General features: G+C 42.8%; 1 protein-coding gene and 1 long non-coding RNA gene across 3 annotated transcripts in view; one reads left to right on the forward strand and one right to left on the reverse strand.

Moving 5' to 3' along the window:
• Window positions 1-20443, reverse strand: part of Pacrg (parkin coregulated) — a 458018-nt gene that overhangs the window by 278682 nt on the left and 158893 nt on the right. The gene's annotated exons all lie outside the window — the stretch shown is intronic.
• Window positions 2213-10396, forward strand: LOC128118303 (uncharacterized). The gene is made up of 3 exons (XR_008221140.1): window positions 2213-2372; window positions 2980-3134; window positions 5887-10396. It is a non-coding gene; the product is annotated as an uncharacterized LOC128118303 (long non-coding RNA).

The following is a 20443-nucleotide window of genomic DNA, read 5'->3' on the forward strand; positions in this document are numbered from 1 at the left end:
AGGCCCACCCCCTGTCCCATGAGTGACTCACTTCCTCCAGCAAGACTCCACCTTTCAACAAGTACCACCAGCTGACTAGGTGGTACGTGGTCAAACTACCTTCTTAACATGCATACGGACAGCTTGTGATGCTCTCAAACATAGTTGGAGAAGCTTCTTTTTGCAGTAGGTTGCTGCTAATACAGAGACTCATAAGTGGTCAAAATACTGAGAATATGTGCTGTACGTGCTTAAGCTTAAATGGGTTATCCTATTAGTATCCCTTGACTCAACTGGGAGCATCACAGAAGGGTGGGCAGAGAGAAGGAGAGCCCGAGGACAGAGAGCAGGGCTGTGAGATGTGATTTTCTGGGAATGAGATGGCAGACACACACATCAGTGAAAAAAATCTTAAGCACCATCTTGTGGGGGAAATTGTCTAAACACATGAGCCTATGAGGGCCATCGCACATTCAAGCCACAACATTGTCAGGGGTCAGGACAGGTCACACTTGATAGAAACCTCACAATCCTGTAAGTGCCATTCACAAACTTTTCTTAGAATGTCTGATTATTGCCCTATCTGTATTTGGACTATATCCAAATGCAGCTTGCTTTGATTCTCACCCATTATCCTCGTGTACCTCACAGCCTGGGGCCGCTGTGCCCCATGGGATCGGGCTCCCCCGTAACAGGTGCCAGGCACTGTTTGCTGGACAGCCCATCTCTGCCTCTCACCCTTTGTCATCTCCCATGCTGTCCTCTTGCTTCTGACGCTGACCTGCTGGGCCTCTGGGCAGACCAGTCCCTGCCTTTCTTCAGCCTTACAGTCCCTCCCCCTGTGCCTACTGCCACCCAAGGGACAATAAAGGTAGAGCATAGGCTTGCTCATTCACACCTCAGTGAGCAGGATACAATTGCTCCCTATTTACAAGGGAAGAAGTAAGTAGATGTATACTATGTTTTTATATTCTACTAAAATTAATTTTTTTAATATTTTATATTTATTTAATAATTAATAAAAATATTTTTACATTCTACTAAAAGCAAAAAAGTTGCTACGGGGGATATTTTCTACAATGACACCAGTAATTATGGGCTGGACCCTGAGAAGCATTTTACTTGGATCACACATTTTAACCCCTTAACATCAACTGTACTTGGTGAACACCACTGCTGTCGCTTTATACACAAGGACAGTGAGATCAGAGGGGCTCAGTCGAGGGCACACTGCTGGCGAGGGGCAGAGACGAGGATGAGCCTGTATCTGTGTGGCTCTGGGGCTTACCTCACGACCACTGGGTAGTGGGTTTCCTTGTTTTCATTTTACCTTACACTACAAATGTGGTTTTGTTTGTAAAAGCAACATCCAAGATCCATAAGCTACCCACATGTAACAAGGCTCTATATTGACATAGAGAAACAAGCCCCATCCTGAACAACTTGGAAAGGGGTGAGCGCGTCCCTCTCCTCAGATGATAGATATCTCCTAGACCCCTAACCCTGGGGGAGGTACAGAATGGAGCCTTCTTTATGGGTGTGGTCAAATTAAAAGGGGAACATTAAATGGGACCTCATCAAGAGGCTACTATCTTCGTAAAGAAAGGAAACTGGACACAGAAAGACACATCCAGAGGGAAGACTGACTAGACGTAGAGAGAAAATCAGAGCGCACCTGCAGTGAATGGGCTTGACCAACAGCAGGTGGCAGATACATGGAGGGATTGCCACTTCCAGGATTTAGAGGGAGAATATCACTGCCAAGACTTTGGTCTTTGACTGTGGGGCCTCCAGAACTTTGAACAATGTGCTCCTGTTGTTTAAAGCCGCCAGTCAGGGGCACTCTGTTCCAGTGCTAACCACAGGGTGATAACCAGGCACCACTGAACTGCCCACCACTTTACACAGATGACCTGGTCAAAGGTTGTGATACTAGTTTCCACTGTGAAGATGACTAAATGTGATGGGGCAGTGTCAGCTGGTTAAAAGCACATTATCACAAAACACTGAAAAGGAAACATGCATCGAAGAAAACAACCCCACCTGCCCATAATCTTGCCTCAAGAAATGTCACATATGACTTATAAATGGCCATCAGGGTTCGGCCTGCCTTTGAAACTGAATGCTGCTATTGTCTTCTGTCCCCGTTCTGAGCCATGTGAACGTCCCTGCTGCACTGGTATTGCCTTTCATTGTGTCTTTCACATGAGACATGAACAGTGGACTCAGGAACGGCAGTGCACAGATGTGTGGGCAGTCCGGGGGAATCAGAGGAGAGACACAGGATTTGATTCCCTGTCTCCTTTACTACATCCCAAGAGTCTCTCTGCTTTCCTTGGTCCCCGGACCTCTTGCTAGCCTCCACTCCATCTCGGTCCATCTGTCTATACTAGGTGAGTGAACTCCTACAGTATTGCTGCCATCCTAGTGGGTTTGGTTAGGAAAGGAAATGAGAATAGGAAGAAGGCCTTGGAGAGTGGTTCTGACTGACACACAAACAACCCCCATTTCCAGTGTATGGTCAGGCCCTGCTGCCATACCCACCCTTTCCCTTGCTGCTGCCCAAGACCAGGAGGCTGTGAGTGCTGAATCTTGGACAGTTTGGGAAGGACCAGCATCACAAATGAATCATACAGTGCTCTGTATCCCCAGCAGACAGGACACCCTGATTCCTACGTGGAAGCCCCGCCCACTTGACCCAGTTAATTAACCCTCTACTTCGCTCTTCCTTCTTCCCTTCCTTTCCTTCCTGACCCCATCTGTCTCTGGCTTCCTTCCCTGTAAGCATGAAAATGACAGGCAATGTCAAGACAATTTCATTTTTAAATCCAGGCGTATTAGCGCAGAGCAGTGATCTCTGGGTATATTTATACAATAGCTGATATATTTCCTGCCACCCAGTAGCAGCAGTTGCTGGTCCTGTGTCCCACAGTTAATTACCATCATAAGCTTATTTTTCTATATTCTCAATTACTGACTTCGGGTTAATCCTTAATTTAGGATAAAGTAAAACAAGCTATGACCTGATTTGTCAACACTCATCTCTGCAAATTAACAGAAGAACCACTTTATAGGATTAGGAGTCAAAGAATACACCTGCCAGAGCACCGCCTTCCCCTCCAGATGTGCACCTGCACACCATGTGATCTGAAAGGGTAAGTGACACATTTCCACCGCCCAGCAGAGTGCCAGGCTCCTAGTAAGCCTCAAAACTTGTTAATAGGCAAATGTTAGTAAGGAGAGACGAGAACTGCCCTGCATTAACTGGTCGGAGGTGCTATACAGCATCAGGTGCCAGGAGCATTTGGAGAGTGAACCAGTGTTTGTGGCCAAATGCTTCTACAATTCTGAAAGTAAGGTTTAAATAGTTGGGGCTATTAATTCTAAATTGAGCAATTTAACATTACTAAAAAAAAAAATCAAGAAGTTGTATAGCCTTTTTTCCATATATGAGTGTAAGAAAAGGATGTGTGTGTGTGTCCCATGTTTCTCGTGCTTAACATGAGGCAAGAGATTACAGAACACCTGCCTCATTAGTTTAACAATTAAATAACCAAATCATCATTTTCTTTTCTAATGCAGCAGAAAACTTAATTTAAAATACATCAAAATAGACTGTTGCTTTGAGCTCTTTGCTACCACATATAAAATGAAACAATTAATTAGCTTAGCTTGTTAGATTACACTCTTAGTTACTTTTCTGTTGCTGGGATAATATAACCCAACCAAAGCAATCATATGGAGACAGGGTCGGTTTTGACTCACACTCCCCGAGGTTGGCAGGCCATTCTGGCGGCTAAGATGTGGCAGCAGACAGACAGGAGCAGAGGGTCAGGTGGTCACATTTGTACTCAAGAAGCAAAGAGTGAACCGAAGAAGCGGGGCTGGGCAATGCAATCCCAGGGCCTGCCCCTCACGACTCATTTCCTCCCAAGGCTTCACTTCCCCTGAATGGTTCCACAGCTGTCCCAAACCATGCCACCAGCTGGAGACCAAGTGAGCCTACTGGGGACATTTCACCCTCAACCTATGACACACCCTAAAATATAGGAAAGTGTGTGCTTTGTAAAGATGCTTGACACTCATATCCACAAAGCAAACAATGGGCTTTATTTACCAATTAGTAAATACAAACAATGAAAAGGTACTGAGATTACAGAGGTTTAGTTTTCCTGTAATCAAATCTTTTAAAAAAGTTGAAATTGGTGCACCATAGTAGCATTTCGTCCTTATGATTAATAGACCTTCTAAGGAAAGTATCAATAAATTATATGCTGTTTTCCATTTCAGGTTTTGTGCTTTGTGTACAGGAAAATCCGAAACACAGCTCATGCATACATTAGAAGGTCCACAGAGTTAGTGAGTTTACATTTGAAAGCAGAATGTGCCATCATTCTTCCATGTCATTATAGGTGACTGACATCTGCCAGGGGAACAATGGTGGTAAGAGGGGCAAGGAGAAGGCGAGGGAGACAGAGACAGAAAAGGGAGGGGTGGAAGAAGATGGTGTACACAAGACCTGCCAGTCAGATTCTGTACCAGATCTAGACAGGTCCAAAGACAAATCACCGCTCTCTGATGTGTTAGCTTGAGTCAGTCAGAAATGATCTCAAGGTCATTTTAACCCCAGGACTCACGGGAACAAGTCATTTTCAATGTTCTGTTTTCCACTGGATTCAAATTACTGTTTTATTCATGCTGACTTCTAGGGGAAGGGTCCTCTTCTTCAAGAATTACTTGTAATATTATATTTGAAATTAATTCTCCTCTGCATATATCCGTTGACAAGCTGTATATTCCAAAGAAACTTTCTATGCCATTGAAGAGTGGAATTAAGTCTGAAAATTCCTAGTAGGGTTGTTCAGGGGAAGCACAGTTGTGCTCATTGCCTGGGCTGCCCCCTTGTCCTTCTGTCCTGGTTCACCTGGGCTCTGACTTCTACACAGTAAAGCAGTGACCAGGACTAACTAAGCACAGAGCAGATGGGCTCAGATGCAGTTGTGACATCCTTGCTTTACTAAACAGCGGTGCCATTGAATGCTCATGTTTTTTCACTTTAAAATTGATTTTTAAATAGCCAAATAGTAAGTAGAAAGATGCAATGGGTTTCTGGATCCCAGAGAATGCACATAGACTTCAGCAAAAGGAATATTTTCGTTTTTTAAGATACAGATATCTGTTATCACTGCTGGAGATAAATTACTTAGCAAGAAAAATTCACGTATTTATCAGTAGATATAATATCACATGCAAAAAGTCGCAGCTAGGGAAGCCCCAGAGAAGGAAATAAATCACCCAGTGTAGTCTGAGCTGCAGAACCTGATGCCAAGAGCTGAGCTGAGCCGGGTACCACCCTCTACCTAGCTGCTGCAAAGGATGATGCATGCTGCTTAACATGGCCTTTCCATGTACCCAAGCCCTTGCTAAACAGGGCTATCTCCTCTAAAGATGCGATACGATTTAGTGTGGTTGTTAGTTCAATTCCGGGACTCTCTCGAGCCTAGACTATCAATCACGCAGAACGGTGGAATTATTCATACAGTTCAGTACTCTGGACTGCTGTTCACAGGAGACTGAAGAGATACGATCAAGCTCATTTAATTTAGACTTGAAGCTGGACGTGAACTTCACTCCCAGTGGAGCAGAGCTGTTTATCTGCTGAACCACCCAATTCCTCAGGTTTTGTAAAAGTGGTTTCTGATGGAGGATTCTTTCAGAGTAGTTTGCATGAAAGAGGAAAAGGGTAATAGCATGAAAATTCAGAAATCTATATAGCAACAAGGGATTCCCAAGTTTGAATACTGAGCTGCTGAAAGGGGAAAAAGATTGGATACAAATAGGTTCAAACTATTGTGTGACCTGTAACAAAAGTGCACGGTGTCATTTTCAGTTGTATTTTTCCTGTAGTGTTGCCTTGTAATAACGGACCAGATCAGCAACTAAATAAATAATGGCTGAGGATATCCAGAGAAGAGCTAATCTATTAGAAAATGAGTCCCCCTGTGCAGTGACTCTCGCAACTGTAGAGAATGGATGTCACCTCGTCCTCTTGGGTTCAGCTGCGTGGGAGCTACTGGTGCTTCCGTTGAATCACAGACCTCATTTCTCTGCCTGGGAGATGCAGAGCGTTTCTCTCCGAGGACTCATCTGCACAAAGCTGGGACGTGGAGAATTCTTGGAGCCACAATGCAAAGCTGATGGGGTGAGGCCAGGGAAGCTCCTGCCTCTTGCCCTCTCAACCCACAGTCTGATGACAAATGCCGGAAGGCTAGACAGACTTGCCTTTTAAAGCTGTTAGAGCTGAATTGCTTCTCTGGAGTGTTTCAACACTACATGAATTGGCTTAACGTATTAATATAAGAAAAATACCTCCTGACTTATGTAGGGGGTCCACACTACCAACTGTCCAAGCCACATGCAAGGGGCAATCTTACACTGCAGAGCGTGGTGGTTTGAAAGAAAACGGCCTCCTAAGGGGGTGGCACTATTAGAGGGTGTGGCTTTGTGGGAGTGGGTGTGGCCTTGGAGGAAGTGTGCCACTGTGGGGTGCAGGCTTTGAGGTCTCCTATGCTCAAGCTACACCCAGTGAGACAGCTCACTGCCAGTTGCCTGATGATCAAGATGTACAACTCTCAGCTCCTTCTCCAGCACCATGCCTGCCTGTATGCTGCCATGTCTCATTATGATGATAACGGACTAAACTTCTGAAACTGTAAGCCACCCCAAATTAAATGTTTTCCTTGTAATGGTTATAGTCTCTCTTCACAGCAATAGAAAGCCTAACTAAGACATAGAGGATAAAAGTATCTCATCTACTCGCAGGAAAACTATCCATCTGTGTCAGTTTGAGATCCTCCTTGTAACACAGATAAGGTGTATATTCCAACTGTACTTCATTTATGCAGGGTCAAGTTTGCTTATGCTGGTGGTTTTTTGTGCTCTGTTTATTTTCTGTTTTCTTCTATTAGTGTTATTGTTGTTGTTTATACTAGCGGTGGAGAACAGAGCCCTGTACATGGCAGGGAAGTGCTCTACCACTGAGCTATATTCACACTCCTAGGTCTTTCTTTCAATTATTAGTTCTTTTTTGGACTGAGAGGGCTTTTGGCTTGCTTATATTGAATTCTTTCTTATATGTATTTTATAGTTTAAGAAGTCAATTTGCATTGAATCCAGGATTAAGGACATATTTGTAGTGCCTTCAAATCATTTGCAAAGAGCAAATATATTTAAAGGATTAATGGTTTCTATTAATATAATGAAACAAAGTAGAATAATGAACATATTTCCAAACCCAACATATTTTAGTCTGGGGAACAGGAAACATGTGGTTCACTGGACACAATACAATCTGTCCATGAGTACTTAGCAATTTTCTCTAAGGACCAAGCACAGAGGGACAGGCCTGTACTCCTAGCACTGGCATGAACAGTCAGGAGGATTAGGAGTTCAAGGCCATCCTTGGCTACACAGTAGGACTGAAGCCAATCTGGTACATGAGACCCCCATTTCAACAACAGTAACAATAATAATAACAATCATTTTCCCAGTTTGTACTTCCTATCAGTAAAAGTGAATACAGGGAAATACAAAATTTCACACACACACACAAAAAAACATAGTAATTTTAACTAATAATATATTGGGTTTTTTCCCCACAAGAATAATGTAGCATTTTTTAACAGAAGACTATATTTTGTGTGCCCCTTTTATGATTATTGATAATTTTTTTGAGAATGCCATTCATGTTTACAGTGTGTTTTAATCAAATCTACCCTAACACCCTCCTTTCCAGTCCCTCCCAGATTCTTCCCACCAATCTCCCTCACAACAACTTCACGTCTGTTCTCCACCTCCCCCGACTTGCTGAGTCCCGTTAGTGCTGATAGTAAATGCATGAGCACAGGACCCTCTACTGAAGCATGGCAACCTGTCTGAGGCATATCCCTGAAGAAAACTGACTCTTTCTCCCAGCAGCCATCGAGTACCAAGAGTTCCTTGGATACTGGTGAGGCTTTGTTAGCCTCTCCCCGTCTATGCTAGAATTTTGGCTGGCTTGATCTTACACAGGTCTTGTGTAGACAGTTATAGGGGCTGTGAGTTCATAGGTGTGAGGACCCAGTCATGTCCAGAAAATACCACTTTTCAGTGTCCTCCATGACCTCTGACTTTTATCATCTTTCAGTCCCTTGCCTCCATGGTGATTCCTGAGCCTTGGGCAAGGGCTATGGTATAGATGCCCCATTTAGGGCTGAGCATAAGACAGTCCCTTATTCTCTGCAGGTTGACCTGTGTTAATTGTTATCTAAGAAAGAGGGAATGGGACACAAAAGATGGTGGTCAGAGAAGAAGCCAGGAGAAAAGACACAGACTCATGCAGAGTTCTGGAAGCTACTGCAGGGAGGCAGGAAGAGATCAGCTACTAAATACATTCCTTATCACCAACAGTATAAAGATGTGATCTACTCTATATTTAAAGAGAGGGGACTCCAACGACCATAAGACGTGATGATGTAGACCCACACACATGCCAGCAAGGGAACCATGCCACCCACAGTATACAACCATGTGTGTACTTCTCATTTTATTTTATTTGAAAACAAATTCTCCATGCTAATGTTTCTAGAATTTACACTCTGTGTTGTAGCTGAAAGTTTAATAACTGATTTTTTCCCAGATCATGACTGCACACCAGTACTGTATGTGACCCTGTGTGGAAATGTAACAAAGGGTTGCTGATCATTATAACACTTCACCCTTCAGAACAGCCCCACCTACAAACCCCAGGCAGAACAAGCAGCTATGACTCGCCCCTGCTACTGTGAGAAATGAGACCCACTAAGTGCTGAGAGCATAAAAACTCAAGGCTAGCTGGTCCCACCCAGTGCAGATTGGGGGCAGAGCTTCTGACATCATGGTCACGTCCAGTCCTTCTGTAATATTATCTGATTCACAAGGAAGCAGTCTTTGTATCATGCTGACTGCAGTTTACATAGAGAGAGAGAGAGGGGGAGAGACAGGGATGGAGGGAGGGGGAGAGAGGAAGAGAGGGAGAGAGAGAGGAAGAAAGGAAGAGAGAGAGGAAGAGAGCGGGGGAGAAAGAAAGAGAGGAAGAAAGAAAGAGGGAGAGAAACCGAGAGAGACACAGAGAGAGAACATGAATAGAGAGCCACCTACTATGACAACTAGGTAAACCAAACAGGCCCCAAAGTAAGAATGGAAGAAGAGAAAACAGCAGCAACACCAAATTCCATTCTTGCCCAGAGCAGCACTAAGGCTGCAAAGGTATGAGTTCCCAGTGATGCCTCTCTCCTTAACCAAGCTTGCCTTTAACTTGCCTGACCCTAGAGATCAGGGCACCTCTATGAGCATTAGCACTGAGTCTTGAAGATAAGGTTTGCTCTCTGTGTGTCTTATCCACTCTGGAATCCCATGACTCCAGGTCCATCATCCAGGGAGCACAGGAAATCCTGTAGAAGGAGTGTTTATGTGCAAGGAGAATTAGCAACAAACTTAAATTATGGGTTTGGTTCCACTTCATTTGAGGAAATACTTTGACATTAGAGTTTTGATTTGCTTCAACAGTTTTTAGAAAATATAATTATCAGTAAGAACTAATTTGTTGCGTAGTTCTTAATTTAAGGGAAAAGAGTGACAGCAGACACTAAATAAATTTTGCAAATTAACAACTTAAGTGTAATTATGAATTTAAAGCATGCTTAAATAGAAATAAAACCAAGCACAAAAGACAGTGTTCGATCACACAACAAAGCATGCCTTCCCCTGCCATGTTAAAATCAGTGAAGTACAAACCCTCCCCCTTTACCAGACTGTGACTATTTTATTAGGGCAACAATGTTAGAGAAAATACTCTCTCCAAGACATTTAAATAATTCATAAAGGAGAACAGGCTATGTACACAAATAAGCAAACATGAGAGACTGAATTTGAATGTGGAATAAACCGAGAATGAGAGAAAAGGAAGCAGGTGGAGGAAGAAAAAGACACGGAGGAGGAGGAGGTAAAAGAAGGATGAAGAGAAGCATGAATGGAGAACTGGGAAATACGAAGTACAGGTGCTCAGTTGCCGCTGTCCCCACTGCAGGAACGTTCCAGACGCTGCTGCAGCGGCTGTCTGTGCGCACAAAAGGATGGGTGTAAATGAGAGTGAATATACCGCAAAACGCAAGAGATGCTCTTCTTTTACACCCTTGTCAAACTTTCCTGGATGTGAAGCCATGGTCCAGGAGTGACAACAGGATTTGTACAGACACGTCACAGGGATGCCACAGCACTGAACTCACGGTAATGGATTTTCGGCTCCTTTGTAACCTTAGAACAACTCATCTTATTGATGAATGGAAACTGGCTTGGGATGCAAGAATGTGGTCAGTTAATAAAGTGAGACTATTTCTGACTTGGCCTTGAACCTAGGATCTAGAAAGATCTTTCTGAACTTCCTTCTGAGGATTTTCTGCTTCCTCTAGACACTGGGCTTTCCTTCAGCTTCAACCCATTCTCATGCTAGCTGTGCAGCGTCTAGTAGCTGCATGAGAGTATAGAGTTGAAATTTGGCTAGGGCCGCATGTTGAGATGATAGACAGTTCTCGGGTGTTTGACTACTGGACAGAGGAATCTGAAATAACATGTGTGTTTCATATTCCATTCCATTCTCTCTGGGCGTCCTCATCCCTGCCCATACCTTTCCATTTTCTCAGACAAATAATGCCAACCCAGATCTTCAGAGCTTCAAATCAGTATATCCCTTTGCTGTTCTGACTAGCACTGTCAAACCCAGCTTGTTCCAAGGTCAACTTGTCTATGCCACGCTCGCTGTGACACTGTTCTCCATTCATTCTCTCCCAGTCACCCAGCTGTTCAGGTGAAACGCTGCCCGTGACTTCTCTTTCCCTGTTGACTGAACTTCACTCCACCCTGTCTTACAGATGCATGTTTTTAAAAAATTCTGATAAAACACAGATTGGTAGGACAAGAAAAAGTGAGGCAGTTTTTCCAAAAGTGAAACTAAAAAGCAAGACATTTTCAGTGAAATTATAGATTCATACATTCAAATGAATTATTTACTTTTGTAAAACACATAAATACTTCCTGAAGCAAACTGTAACAGCAAAGGCAATATTGAGAAATTCTGTACCAAACACAACATTCTTATGGAGACAGACAGGATATCATTCATCTTTTGGATACGGGAAAAATTTCCATATCTGCTTGGAGAGATTTGGTGCAGAAAGTTTATCTCACTTTCAATTCTGAGTGGCTGCAAAGCCATACTTTACTGATGGGGATTACCTAAGTCAAGGCCACAGCAAAGTAATAGCTCAAGATATGCAAAGCTTTGTAATAAAATCATGGTGAGTGAATAGTAAGGATCATTTAAATTTATAAATGAAATCCAGCTTTACTGTGAAAGGTCTCCAGAATTCTATAAATATGACCATTAGGAATTGCTTATTCTTTGAAAAACAGTAACTATGAAATATGGTTTTTCAGTACTCTGACTTTTAAATTTAAATTTGGTAATATGTTATTCAATTTTGTCCTGTTATTTACCTTCATATGATGCCCCTTAAAATTTCCCTTTTTCTTTGAAGGTATTTCTAAACTGCAGCAGCTATATTTGATGCTGAAATATTAAGAAATACTATTAATTTCTCTTGGATGACAGGCAACATTATACTGCCTCTCCTTCAGAATACTTAACAGACAGCACCATGGATACTAAGCACCATGGCACTGTGATAAAGACAATTTAAATAAAACATGAACTCTCATCCAAGAAAACATTGATTTGCTAGCCACCACCACCAACTGTCAATGTTCCAGTAACAACAATACACAAAATATACACACCTCTGTACCCTGTGTGGTATGCTTTTTGTTTTTGTTTTTTTGTTTTGTTGAGACAGGGTTTCTCTGTGTAGTTTAAGATGCCTGTCCTGGATCTCGCTCTGTAGACCAGGCTGGCCTCGAACTCACAGAGATCCACCTGGCTCTGCCTCCCGAGAGCTGGGATTAAAGGCGTGCACCACCACCGCCCAGCTCATGGTATGCTTTTTGTATTTTCATAGACATGTTGAAGATCTACATGTTTTGTTGTTGCTATAAAAGTAAGCTACATTGCCAAAGAAACCCTGAGTTTTGTTTCATAGTACCATCATCTCTAGCCCAGGTCATCCGCCCACAGCCAAGATGGAAAGACAAAGAAAGGACAGAATTGTGGCTAGAGATGGCCCAGCACCTGGCACAGGGTAGGGCCCGCCTGGTTACTCAGTGCAGAGCAGGAGACTCAACTCCATGAGGTGCACGGATGCAGGTGAGTGTCTCTGGAGGTCAAGGTTAAAGGCACTTTAAGGATAAAAATGGAGAGCTGGGCGAGGCAGGGAACAGTGTGCAGAGGTTTTTCAGTGTACCTGAACCACCCAAGAAGAGCCAGGGAAACTAGACCATGTTTGTTCTCACCAGGCAGAATGGAGACCTGCACAGTGCCAGGCCCCATGAGGTCAGAAGTAGTATCATCTTGAGCCATCTGGACTAGGTCATACTCAGGTTTTGCTGAACAGAGATTTGAAGGAAGCCTCAGAAAGACTAAGATGCCCAGATAATTTAACCTCAACCCCAAACTACCCTCAAGGATATTTACAGGCATCTCAAAGCATCTGGTACTGAGCATACAAATTTCGTATTTGGAGAACATCGAACTAGTAGGTGTGTAAATAATCTGGAAAATGTGTCATAATGGAAAGACTGATCCAGCTAAACTGACTAATTCTGCTACAACTGTTAGAAACCACACCCCAGCACTTTAGGAGTCATGATCCACCTCCTGCAGAAAAGACTGAGCCATAAGAGACTCTTGTGATTCCCGAAGTCCACTGCAAAGGACTGACAGCCAAGCGGAAGGGAAGAGCGGCAGAGCCTTCCACAGCTCTCCTGAGAGGGAGCCTTGGTGAATGTCACAGGAGCATTGGTGTGCTACGGGGGGGGGGGGGGGGGGGGGCACTCATGCAGCCTCGTTTGTACAAGAGTCCCCAAGAGAAAGAAAGCTGGGAGAGTGAGGGGGAAATATGTTAAGGAAATAATGGCCATTTCCCCCAAACACTACCACTGTAAGTCCCTCATCCACGAAGTTAAGAAAAGACAGCCCCATGTGTAGCTTTAGCACACAGCATCAGACTGAGGACAAGAGAGAGGACCGAGACACCAGAACCAGCACAGGAGTGGTAACAGGGGCTTCCTCAGCAACAGCTTGGTCCAGGGGCAGCTTCTCTAAAGCAGGAAGGGATCAAAACTCAGCCTAGAATTCTGAGTGCATCAAAATACCTCTCAGAAACAAGCTTTAAGAAAACACAGTTGGAAATAGAAAAGCTAAAATAATCCTTCTAAGCACACTTGAACGACAGGGAGTTGGTGAAGCCCTTTTGATAGAAGGAAAATGATAGTACAGATCACTTATATGTACAGAGGGCACAGGGGATAAGAAAGGCAAGTTAATACTGCTTTTATTTCCATGACTGGGGACTGAACATGGGACCTCATGAATGCTAGGTAAGAGCTCTACCTTTATACTGCAACCCTAGAAACCCCACTTTGGGTACATATTTTTAAAAATACTGAATGCTTACTGCAAAAATAATAATGTAGTATGGTGTTTATAATGTACATGGAAGTAATATTAGACATTAGGGCAAAGAACAAGAAGATTTCTATTCTACAAATAAATTAGTATGAAATAACTTGACCCAGCTTGAACATTCCTAGGCATATAATCAAAGGACCCAGTATCATATCCACAGACTCTTGCTTGGCCATGCTCATTACTGCTCTATTCACAATAGCTAAATGTTCTTCAACTGACAAACGGAAATGTGGTCCACATATTCATCTGTAAACACAAAGGAAGTCATGAACTTTATAGGTAAATGCGTGGAACTAGAAAAGATCATATTGAGTGAAGTACCCCAGACTCAGAAAGAAAAACTACACAGGTCCTCTCTTATTAGAGGTTCCTAGCTCCAAATCTTCAGATATAAGTGTCGTCCTCATCCTTCATCAAGGAATCTCTCTTTGCAACAAATGGAGACCATTATGGAAAACCATAACCATTCAAAGTGCAGAGTTGAGGAGTCCAGTCCCAGTGGACACATCTACAAACACTCCTGTATCTAAGGCTCAGGGAACACTGTGGAAGAGGGGACAAGATTGTAAGAGCTAGGGGATCAGAGGGTTTGCTGTGGGACCTGTCTCCTGGTAACATGAGAAGTGATCCCCATAAAGTCTCACAACATGACTGCCTGAGATAACAGGACAGTTGTAGACATGCTACAGACATGCTAGGTAAGAGCTCTACCTTTATGCTGCAACCCCAGAAGCCCCACTTTGGGTACATATTTTAAAAAATACTGAATGCTTACTGCAAAAATAATAATGTAGTATGGTGTTTATAATGTACATGGTAGTAATATTAGACATTAGGGCAAAGAACAAGAAGATTTCTATTCTACAAATAAATTAGTATGAAATAACTTGACCCAGCTTGAACATTCCTAGGCACATGTAGACATGTGGACAAGGGAAAGCCCATGAGGCCTCAATCCTATACAAAGAATTACAGGTAACTAAGGAAGGCTCAGAGTTGGAGAAATAGTCTTCCCCAGGGAAGATCACAGCAGTTGGTTATCCAGTACCAAATGGTCAACATTGAACATACTCCTATATACAAGTAACATTATACAGGCTGAGCAGGTTATATTTAGGAATATATAAATATATGCATGCATATATATGGATATATGCATGTAACAAAAATCAATGCAAATAGGACATGAGAGGAAGGAGTGATATATAGGAGGGGTTGGAGGGAGGAAAGGGAAAGGAGAAATGATGTAATTATATTATAATCTCAAAATTAAAGACAAATAAATAATATGTGAAAGAAGATTATGTAGTATGCATGCTGTAAATCATAAAGCAAATAAATCAACAAAGAAATAAAATAGTCATAAAAATATTCAGTTTTCTCAAAGAACGAAGAAAAATGAGAGACACAGCAAAGAATATTTAAAAAAACAAAACAAATAGAGAGATAATAGATAAGAACTCAATTATATCAATAATGAATCATGAAATATAAGGAGACAAAACTGTGCCTAAAAGGCCCAAAATACAAGTACGGCTAGAAAAGCAAGATATGGTATGTGTTTCCTATGCTTCGAAAATAAACACACACACACACACACACACACACGAGCTTAAAAGTAACAACAGGATGAAAGACATGTACAACACAACCACAATGAAAACAAACCTTGTGTCTGTGTGACTCGCTTGTTTTTCTTGCTTCTGTGATAAAGTACTGTTTGAGAAGCAACTTAAGGGAGAAAGTTCCAGCTCATTGTTTGAGCACGCGGTCCTTCATGGTTGGGATGTCAAGACAGCAGAAGCTTGAATCAGGTGGTCCTATCATATCACATCACATCGCAGTCGGGAAGCCAAGAGGAATGAATGCCTGCTTTCTCCACTTATGTAGTCCAGGATCCCAACGTGGTGCTGCCCAGAGTGGACAGATCTCAGCAGTTCAATTAATGTAACTAAGATAATCTCCAACAGACATGCCTAGAGGCTCATCTCCGGGGGATTCTAGATTTTGCCACGTTGACAATAACACCCTATTGACTAACCAATACCCTGCATATTAACACTAACAAAGTTGACTTTGTAGTCAGGAATACTGCCATCAAAATGAAGAGTCATTTCACACTGATAAGTGTCAATCCAAAAAGAGAACATAACACTCCAAAATCTTTACATGTCTAATGACAAAGCCTCAAAATAAATGAAGCAAAATAACTGAGAATTGTAAAAGAACAGAAACATCAACAGTCATTGCCACGAATTTCAACACCCCTGTCAATTATTGATAGAATAAGTACAGTGAGGACATAGGGTACCTGAGTGTGTTACCAACAGACTAGACCTTGACTGATATTTAGAGAGTAGTCTACTCAAAAGCACAGCATGAATTATTTTGTTCATCTGGATCATCACCATGATAGACTATAATCCAAGAAATAAAACATTCATAGTAAAAGGTAACTCGGCCATATTCTGAGCCCGATCATGAAATCACATCTTCCCATCACCCTGAAATTAAGCTGAAACCAGAGACATGGGAACCACAACCTTGAACAATGCATCCTATAGAAACACCCAAGGTGAGGAAGATAGAGAAACCCTACTAAGACAAGGAGAGCAGGAAGAGGCATCTCTCGTTCTTGTTTGAGTCTGAAACATTCTCCCCAAAGCCCTGAGCTGTGGTGCTATCTTGCAGGCTGTGGGTTTTCTCGGAGATGGAACCTGCCTGGTGGGACCCGGCTCACTCAGGGCCCTGGATCTAATCTCTTTTCTGCTTCCCACATGCACCGAATGAGCAACTGTCACCTCATGCTCCCACAGTCACAGGAACACGCAGGACTCCTCTCACAGCCATTTCTTAATGTATAGTCCAAGTAGGTATATTTACATCATTGTGCATCAATCGCCTAAACTTTGTCTTGAAAAACCAAAAATCCATCTTTTTGAACAATAATTCCCTAATCCTGATCTCCAGCCCAAGCAACTAATGCTCCATGTTTATCTGGATTTGAGTGCCCACATCCCTCCTGTCGATGCAGTAACATCTGTCTTTCCTGTTCCTGGTGTATTTGCCGAGCATAGTCCCCTCACAGTCTAGCCATGGTGGAACAGCTGCCAGGACTCCCCTCCTTTCTCCAGGGAGCTTTTGGAGATACTGACACCTGGTGCTCTTCTCACACCACCTCCCTGGGAGGAGCCACGGACAGTACTTACAGAGATCTAGCCGACGTTCTAAGTACGCGTTTATTTAGGGTTAGTGAGGTGATCCGGTGAATGATGGAGCTTGCACCAAGCCTGAAGACCTGAGTTCAGTCTGAGGAACACACATGGTACAAGGAGAGGTGCTGTGGGATGTTCTGTATGGCAAATGTGTTGCTAATTAGTCAATAAATAAAACACTGATTGGCCATTGGCTAGGCAGGAAGTGCAGGCGGGACAAGGAGGAGAATAAAGCTGGGAAGTGGAAGGCTGAGAGAGGGAGACACTGCCAGCCGCCATGATGAGAAACAGCATGTGAAGATGCCGGTAAGCCACGAGCCATGTGGCAAGGTATAGATTAATGGAAATGGATTAATTTAAGCTGTAAGAACAGTTAGCAAGAAGCCTGCCACGGCCATACAGTTTGAAACCAATACAAGTCTCTGTGTTTACTTGGTCGGGTCTGAGCGGCTGTGGGACTGGCAGGTGAGAGAGATTTGCCCTGACTGTGGGCCAGGCAGGAAAACTCAAGCTACAGAGAAGACTGATTCCCTCAAGTTGTCCTCTAAACACACATGAGCACACACGTACACACATATAAACAAACAAATATTTTTAAAGATGAAAAAAGGGTTCATGGGTACTTCTGAAGTGCTGAGACAGGATAGCTAAACTCCCCGAGCCATTAGAGAGGTGGGAGAAACAGGAAGCCCAGTCAGAATGCCTTTGGAGGAAGACAGGAGGCTTCTTGTCCAGTGCTGGCTGCTGCTACTTCACCACACTGACCTTGGAAAGGATGGGAGAGGCTTTTTCCTTCAGGCTCCTCCCACCTAGTATCCCCTTCCATTTGAGACCCTCCTGAAGGTCAGAAACAGTGGGGTGTGTCTGTCCTCTGTTTACTCCCTTGCCCTGTCCCTGTGGGGGCTACAGACATGGCCTCTTGATGTAGGTACAAAGTTTAAATTTTTTTTTAAGTTTCTCAAACATTCTTTTGCAACAAGAATTTGTTCAAATAAAAAACATTAACATTCAACTTCAGTTTAGTGGTTCAGCTAATTATTGCAGTTTGTTCCACTGCTTAGTTCAAAAGTCCCTGAGTAGAAATATATGTTTCAAATTATCCTCACAAACACAAAATATAATAGATACATTATTTTCGAAATTAACTGCATTTTTATGAAAGCCTTAGGCAGACGTAATATGAATAGCATTTATTTTCACATTTCCATATAATTTAAAAATAATAGCTTTTGTTCTCCCCATTATCCAGGACGAAAACAAGCTCTAATTTAAGTATGGACTAACGCCCTTTGTCCTCTGCTCCACCGCCCAACAGCACTAACTGTGATGGCCACGTGAGTGCTTTGGCAGTTGTGTTCTTTGGAAAGCTATGGCCCTTTCACTTGCTCATGTGAGGACCACCTGTAGGAGACTGCTCAGTTACAGACGCACCTGCCAAGTCAGGGGAGTGTTTTGATTCTCCCATCTTCCCTTTTCTGCCGCGTGCTCCACACTCAGCTGAGAGTTTGAAAAAAAAACACCCTCCTGTAGTTACAAGAGGCGCTAAGTAAGGGAGCATGGACGTATTAATAAAGCTGGCCAGGTCTATAATAAGTATGGAAGTGTAGGTGCGAGAAATACACACCTGAAGACTTGCTGGTTCCATCATCCCTTCATCAGAACTGCCAGACTTCAGGACTAGCAGAACCATCCTAGTCTAGTAAAGGACAGGGGGGCAGGGGGCAGGCAGAATATAAATGATGAACCATGATGTGACAGGATGGGGTACAATCTTAACTGACGGACACTATTGTCCCTGTGCAATTATTCATTTTGTCATTTCTGTAACAATCCATAGCTTCCTTTTTTACAGATAAAAACAGTCAAACTTCAGGATGACTGACTTTCATGAGGTCAGCAGGTACCTGGGGAGATGTTGTCTTCTCTTTTTTTCCTCTCTTCCCTTCTCTCACTGTTCGCTTCCCTCCCTCCACGATCTCCTCATCCAGTGAGTAAGAGCAAACCCCTAAGGCACACTCAGGACTCTGCTTGGGGAAGGGTAATGATAGGACAAGACAGTGAAGACCAGACCAAAAGAGGAGTCTGGAAAGGCCTGTGTGCCGCCCAAGCTCGATGTGGGTCTGTGGATGCTGCAGTCTTGGCAGAGGACCTTTCCTTACCACAGACAAACGCTCATGTATGTCTTTAAATTGTGTGATACGCTGATGTATTATGTACCTATTTGTATTGCTTATATCATGTACATACATTTCAATTTTAAAATGCTTAATGAATTTTAATAATGCATATATATAATGGCTCATTTCCTACAAACACTGTGCTTAGTGAAATTCAGTATAGTGACTTCTTTCAGTTAACATTGATTACTTAAGTACAATACATTTGGAAGGATTCATTGTGAACCTTTGACCTAAAAACAGTATAGGCCTTATGTCTAGTTTATCAACACCTTCCCTTCCCCTCCCCCAGGGCACTATTGCTTGTCCAACAACCGCCTTGACCCTTGCTTGGGATCTAAGCCCTTCTATGTGGGCTTCAGGGAGTGCTTTTCTGGAGCCTGGCTCAGGTCCTGCTCGGCTCACCAAGTTTCAGCCCTTTCTTGAGCACTCACACACTAGCACTGGAGAGTCACCACTGAGCTTCCCTGGTCACTACAGCGTTGGATGATGGGGGCCAAGATGTTTCCTCTTGATGCTTGTTTCCTACAGACTGCAGATACGAACTCAACACACCTCAATATCCTGTCTTTCTGGAAATATAATTCCTTTCTGTCTTCATGAATTCTCTGCCACGACCTGCATCTTACATGCAGCCCTCAGCCACTGTTTGTCCTCATGCTTCATGGGACATGGTTCAGCCCAGAGACGGCTTCTCTCATTTAGCCTGAGTCCTGGCTTGGTTTGCTGACCTGGTTACTTGTCCTGGCAACTTTCCAAACTCACTCACGTTGGTGATGTCAGCCTTGTACCCTAACCCACTGTGATGGTACTACATTGACTGTTACGTATGGACCAGATAAAATGCTTCTTGCTATAATATGAAAGAAAATCTATAAAGTGTATTTACATTTGAAATAAAAGTAGATGGCCAAACCTGCTGTGGAGCTGCACATTTTTATTGTTAATCCACTGAACAATTTTAATTATATTCTTGAGTTGTTTCCTATTGAATTAATACTTATGTGTGGTAACCTCCTTTACAACATGAATGTCAATTTACTCTGCCTTATAAACTGTCTCTCATTATCCAACCTACCAATGTGTTCTGTCGAATACATACATATCTACCCATCGAAATGTTGCTAGATATTTCAGTTTTCCAAATCATTTTGTGGATGTCTGAAATATGCAAGACCATGATTGCTGACTGGGCTGAGACAGCTAGCAACTGCTAAGAACTCATATCCATGTCCCATCCTTAAAATTGATAAGGACGGAGCATTTCAGAAGCTCTTTCCGCTTTTCCTTATAAAGGTTTGACATCCATTGTAGTATAGATCATTATGTGTTCATTTGGTGTTCACATGGATGTATTAGGTTCTTCCAGAGGTAGCAGAGTATAATTCAATATTAGTTAATGGTCACTAAAAATA

The sequence above is a fragment of the Peromyscus californicus genome, unplaced genomic scaffold (assembly GCF_007827085.1).
Source record: "Peromyscus californicus insignis strain IS unplaced genomic scaffold, ASM782708v3 Scaffold_22__1_contigs__length_63687245, whole genome shotgun sequence".
NCBI classification, from domain to species: domain Eukaryota; kingdom Metazoa; phylum Chordata; class Mammalia; order Rodentia; family Cricetidae; genus Peromyscus; species Peromyscus californicus.